This window comes from Lynx canadensis, chromosome C1 (genome assembly GCF_007474595.2).
Source record: "Lynx canadensis isolate LIC74 chromosome C1, mLynCan4.pri.v2, whole genome shotgun sequence".
Taxonomy (NCBI): Eukaryota; Metazoa; Chordata; class Mammalia; order Carnivora; family Felidae; genus Lynx; species Lynx canadensis.
The window spans coordinates 108,892,236-108,898,864 of NC_044310.1; the positions used below are offsets into that span (position 1 = coordinate 108,892,236).

The 6,629-nt window shown below is 36.9% G+C and overlaps 1 pseudogene; it reads right to left on the bottom strand.

The window, feature by feature from the left end:
- Window positions 1–2,228: 2,228 nt before the first annotated feature.
- Window positions 2,229–5,020, bottom strand: LOC115519806 (annotated as a pseudogene).
- Window positions 5,021–6,629: the final 1,609 nt, after the last annotated feature.

The following is a 6,629-nucleotide window of genomic DNA, read 5'->3' on the forward strand; positions in this document are numbered from 1 at the left end:
CTTAGAGGGGTGCCTGGGTGGCTCAGTCAGTTAAGTATCACACTCTTGTTTTTGGCTCAGGTCATGATCTCACAGATTTCCAGCCCCACGCTGGGTCCACGCTGACAGTGTGGAGCCTTCGTGGGATTCTCTCTCTCCCATTGTCTGCCCCCTTCCTCAAATTAAATAAATAAATAAACTTTTTTATAATAAATAAATAAACTTTAATTTTTTTAAACTTAAAAATATCTTAGAGTTTCTTCCTTCCTTCCCTCCCTTTCTCCTTCTGCCTTTCTTTCTGTCTGCCTTTCTCTCTCTCTTCCTTTCTCTCTAGCTCCCTCTCTTCCTCCCTCCCTTTCAGTTTATCCTTCCCCCTTCTTTCCTTCCTCCCTCCCCCTTCCTTCCTTCTTGTCTACCTTACTTCTATAACTGTTACTGTTTTATGGGAGGAATATCACCCCCAACTTCACCAAGGATACTAGATTTCTTGTTTTGTATGTTCATATATTTTCTATTTCCTGAATTACATTTTCTCCACTGTCAGTTTTTGTTAGTTTTCTTTCGGCCAGTCACTTTTTCAGCAAATATTCATTAAACATCTTCTATGTGCAACCGTAGTTGTTCCCCTTGGGGCACATCAGTGGTCTTTCCTTAAATGTTTTCCTTGGTTATCATGTTAAATTTCATATCAAAGAGTGAAGCAATAAGCTTGGTTGGGAGCACATGCACATGGGTAAGGATTGTCCACTGGAGGTCTTTACTTTGAAATGAATAGGTTGGAGCCTAGCTAACATTATTGGGTGACAGAAGAGGCAGGACCTGAATATTTCATGCTTTTCTCAGGCCTTCTAATGGCCTCATCAGTCACTCTAGTTCTCCTCCAGATTGTTCAAATTCTTTATAACTTCCCACAATTCTGTCTGGAAAGAACAGGTCAAGCTACTGATACTCTTATGTGTCTGTATTATTTATGGGTAATGGTGTGTTGATGAGAGTCACTGCTCCACATACAGAACTTAATTCTCTATTTTCCTTCCACTGTACGTATAGCCATCAAATACAAGACCCAGAGTAGATCAGGACAGACTATTACCTTCTCACAGTTCCAGGTCTCTCCCAAGCTGTGAGCACGCGTCTATCTTCCCTCTGTCTTAAGCTTAGTTAAATTCTCTTTTCCAAGTGTCTTCTTACATCTTGCTTTGCTATCATTTAAATGAAATCTCGAGAGGGAGAAGATATAAATGCCTGTGCTCAGTCCACTATTTGCAACAAAAAGTCAGATTGGGACTTTCTTAAAGTGTAGGTGAAGTGGAGAAGAACCAATATTTTTATAATACAGAACTTTCTCAGTAAAAAATATAGTGTGGGTTCCTGTTTGTTCAGATTTTTTAATCTGTTAGTTTTTTTTTATTATCTTGATGTATTCATGAGGTTTGTTTTTCACATGGCTTATCTTTCTTTTTGCTAGTGTGAATGGGGAATACTGGTTTTTTTTTCGAGAAAATTTTATTATTGGTTCCTGCTGCTACAATAGGAAATTATATTATAGGTTTGTGTTAATTTTAATTTAATCTCTTCGATTGAATTCATGTTAGTCCATTAATTGTTCAACTGAATACCTTATATGTTTAAAATAAACTACCCGATCTATAAAAAATAATAAATAAATAAATAAATAAATAAATAAATAACAGTTTTGCTTTTTCCTTTCTAATATTAAATTTTGTTTGTTTGGTTGGTTTTATTTAATATATTAGCAACAGCTTTCAGCACAATAAAAATTCGTAGCAATGAATGAATGAGTAGAACAAATTTTTTTCTTAAAACTGTCTCATGGGAACGTGCTGGTATTTTACCACTAATTACGATGTTTCTTTAGATTTTTTTGGAGAAAATGTTTATCAGATTAAGGATAATTCCTCTTTTCCTGGTTTATCTGTAGTTTGGGGTTCGCTGTTGTTTTCAGGAATGTAAGTTAAATTTTGATAGTTCGTGTTTTCCTTTTTTATTTTTTTTTCAATTTTAAGTACAGTTTTATTTAAGGCATCGCATTTGCCACCTAGAATACAGTGCTTATAAAGTGCAATGTTTATTTCTTTCCCCTGTGCACTTATTCCATATTCAAGTATCAAGATGCCCAGTTTATTTACAATAGCAGCTCGACTTTAAAACTGCCATGGAATTTGCTACAAATTTGGGTCCTTCAAATGTTTTATGTGGAACAATGCTAGGTCTATTCTCAGGTTGGCTTACTCAACCTCTTTGATGGTGGATCCAGAGGAGGCACCACCAGATGCAGGAGCTCCACCACCAGAGAAGCTCCCAGGCATTTCTCCTGGCATGCCTCCTGCACTCTGGTAACAGTTGGGTAATGATGGAGTTGCAGACTTTCTTTGGCTCTTTCTTATGATGTCCAAATTCTTCCTTCTCTGCAGTCTGGTTCTTATCAAGCTGGTTGATGATTTTGTTACACTTGCCAAGAATCTACTGTTTGTCCTCGTCATTGATTTTGTCATGAAGTTTTTCATCTGCAACAGTTGCTTTCATGTTGAATGCATAAGATTCAAGTGAACTCTCAGAAGATACATTGTCCTGCTGCTTCTCATTTTCGACTTTGTACTTCTCAGCTTCCTGACCATATGCTCAATATCTTCCTTGCTCAAATGACCCTTGTAATTACTAGTGGTAAACTTGTTCTCTTTTTCCATACTCTTATCCACAGCAGAGACACCGAGGATGCCATTATGATCAATATCAAAAGTGACTTCAATCTGAGGTACAGCACAGGGGGCAGAAGATATGCTATGATTGCAAACTTGCCAAGTAGGCTGTTATCCTCAGTCATGACATGCTCACCTTCATAAAGATGAATGAACACCTGAACTGAACAGGTGGTGAGTGAGCACACCTGGTTGTCAGAGTAGGTAGTGAAGGTTCGCATCTGTTTGGTAGTATTGCACTTGATGAGGACAGTCACGACTCCTCCAGAAGTTTCAAAGCTAAGAGAAGGAGTGACATCCAACAGCAGCAAATCTTTAACATTTTCAAATTTGTCTCCAGAAAGGACAGCTGCCTGGACAGCTACACCATAAGCAACAGCCTCATCAGGGTTGATGCTCTTATTCATTTCTTTCCCATTGAAGATGGTTTTTCAGAAGTTTCTGAACACTGAGGATATGGGTATAACCACCCACCAGGACAATAAATCATGGATATGAGACTTGCCTAGCTTGGCATCATGAAGGGCTTTCTCTATAGGGTTCAGAGTGCCAAAGAACAGGTCAGCATTTAATTATTCACATTGGGCATGATTATTAGAGATATAGAAGTCAAGTCTTTCATACAGAGAATCAAACTCTATACTGGCATGGTTACTGGAGACAAGTACACGTAGCATGTTCACAAGCAGTATGTACTGGCTGATGTCCTTCTTACATTTGTGATTGAACACAGCAATAACATGGTTGACCATTCTCTTGTCAAAGTCTTCTCTACCTAAGTTTGTGTCTCCAGCTATAGATTTTATTACAAAGATCCCATCTTCAATAGTGAAGATGGACACATCAAAAGTGTCACCTCCTAAGTCAAAGATAAGCACATTTCTTTCAGCTTTAACCTTTTTGTCTAAGATGTAAGCAATAGTAACGGCAGTTAGCTCATTGATGATTCTAAGTTCAGTGAGACCAGCAACAGTTCTTGCATCTCTGGTAGCCTGATTCTGAGTTATTAAAGTAAGCAGGTACTGTGACAACTGCATTGATAACAGTTTTCCCAAGGTATGGCTCTGCAATTTCCTTTATCTTTGTCAAAACCATTAGGGGACACCCTCTCTGGATAGAAACTTCTGTTTCTCCCTTGTATTCTACTTGGACCTTGGGCTTCCAGCATCATTCACCACCATGAAAGACCACTGTCTCACATCAGATTGGACAACAGCATCATCAAACCTACATCCAATCAGGCATTTGGTATCAAAAACTGTGTTGGTGGGGTTTATTGCAACTTGATTCTTTGTAGCACCACCGACATGACCAGTGTCAGTAAAGTAGATATAACTGGGTGGTTCGGTTTCCCTTATCATTGGCAATTATTTCCACTTTCTGGTGCTAGAAGACACCCACACAAGAGTAAGTGGTGTCAAGATCAGTGCCCACTGAGGGTCTGCTAGACAGTTGCTTCTGTGTGGGCCTAGCATGGCTTGTGAAGAAAACAGAAATCTGGAAAGCTAGCACCACATGTAGTGAATGTTTTTTCTTCTTAATTTGCTAAATTGTACAACTGGCTCTAGCTATCTTTACAATATCTTCAAAGTTTTAGTGTCTTCAAGTTTTCTTTTCTCTTTGAGCTATTTAAAATCATCTGTCACCCCAGGAAGAACATCCATTTTCTGTAGGTTGTCAAATATATATACAAAGTCATACATAATATTTTGTATTTTTCTATGTTTTATTGCCTCTATTCATAATCTTTGTCTCCTTTCTCAATCCCAATTTTCATTGAATTACAAGTGCCAATTTCATTTTCTTGGTATTCACAGAACCAGATTTTTCTATTATTGATTTTTACCTTATTAAATTATGCTTGTTTACTTTTTATTTTTTATTAGTTTCTGGTGTAGCTTAGTTGTTTGACTTTTGATCTTGTTTTCCCCTGGGTACTGTTTTTCTCATCTCTCAGGTTCTGACCTTCCCAGCAGGACCTAAGGAGGGAGCCCCAGGCTTTCTCACTAGTTCTTATCTGATGTGGGGCAGAAGGCAAAGGGGGGAAGCAACACCACGTGGAAGCTGTCATCAGAGAGTCAGGCTCGTTAGTATACATGTGCAGATATTTGTGTCTCTGGGATAAATGCCAAGTAGGGCAGTTATTTATTATGTTTAGTTTTTTAAGACACCAACTATAAACTCTTCCAGGGTAGTTATAACATTTCACATTCCAACCAGCAGTATTTGAGATATACAGTTTCTTCACAGACTCACCAGTATTTGTTATTGCTACTATGTTTTATTTTAACTGTTCTAATAGATGTTTATTGATACGTCATTGTGATCTTAATTTGCATTTCCCTAATGGCTAGTGATGTTGGACATCTTTTCATGTGCTTGGCTTATTTGTCAGCTGAATATTCCCTTTGGTGAAATGCCTCTATGTATCTTTTGCTCATTTTCTAATTGTATTGGTTGTTTCTTTAATGTCAGGTTTTTTTTCATATTTTTTATCTGAGTCCTTTGCCAGGTATGTGGTTTGCAAATATTTTCACCTAGTTGGTAGCTGGTTTTTTCATCCTCTTAGTAGGGTTGTTTGCAGTGGAAAACTTTTCATTTTGATGAAGTTCAATTATTTGATATGAACAAAGACATCTCTATTTATTTTGATTTTGTTTTTTATCAGAATTTTATGCTTTTCAGTATATAAGTCCTGCATATATTTTGATGGATTTATACCTAAATATTTCTTTTTTTGATCAACTGTAATTGTATTTTTAATTTTAGTTTCAATATGTCAATTGTGTTTATATAAAATATAATGAAATTTTTTAACTTATTATTTACATTCCAGTTAATTAGAATACAGTGTAATATTAGTTTCAGGTGTGAGATTTAGTGATTCAACACTTCCGTATACTACCCGGTGCTCATCACAATTGCACACCTTAGTCCCCATCACCTATTTCACCCAGCTCCCACCAAATCCCCTCCCAGTTTGTTCTCTAAGTTAATACTCTGTTTCTTTGTTTGTCTCTCTCTCTTTTCTTTCTCCTTTTCTTGCTTGTTTTCTTTCTTAAATTCCATATACGAGTGAAATCATGTTTGTATTTCTCTGACTTATTTCAGTCTGTATGGAACCTCAAAAGACCCTGAAAGCCAAAGCAACCTTGAAAAAGAAAATCAAAGCTGGAAGTATCACAATTCCAGACTTCAAGTAATATTAAAAAGCTATAGTGATCAAAACAGTATGGCAGTGGCACAAAAATAGACACGTAGTTCAGCAGAACAGAATAGAACAAATAACAGAACAAAATAGAATCCAGGAAGGAAGCCACAACTATATAGTTAATTAATCTTTGACAAAGCAGAAAAGAATATCCAATGGGAAAAAGATAGTCTCTTCCACAAATGCTTTTGGGAAAACTGGACAGAAACATGCAAAAGGATGAAACTGGACTACTTTCTTACACCATACATAAAAAGAAATTCAAAATGGATCAAAGACCTAAATATGAGCCAGGAAATCATCAGAATCCTAGATTCTTATATTTATAGATATTTTCTTATTTATAGATATTTTCCTGAGGCAAGAGAAACAAAAGCAAAAAGAAACTATTGGAACTTCATCAAGATGTAGTTAATTTTTATATGTTAACCTTGTGTTCTACAAATTTGGTGAGCTCATTTATTAGTTTCAAAATTTCTTGTTTGTAGAATCATTGGGGTTTTCTTTTCTTTTTTTTAATGTTTATTTATTTATGAGAGACAGAGACAGAGCACAAGCAGGGGAGGGGCAGAGAGAGTGAGAGGGAAACACAGTATTGGAAGCAGGCTCTAGGCCCTGAGCTGTCAGCACAGAGCCCAATGTGGGGCTTGAACTCACTAACTGTAAGATCATGACCTGAGCTGAAGTCGAAGGCTTAACTGACTGAGTCACCCAGGCGT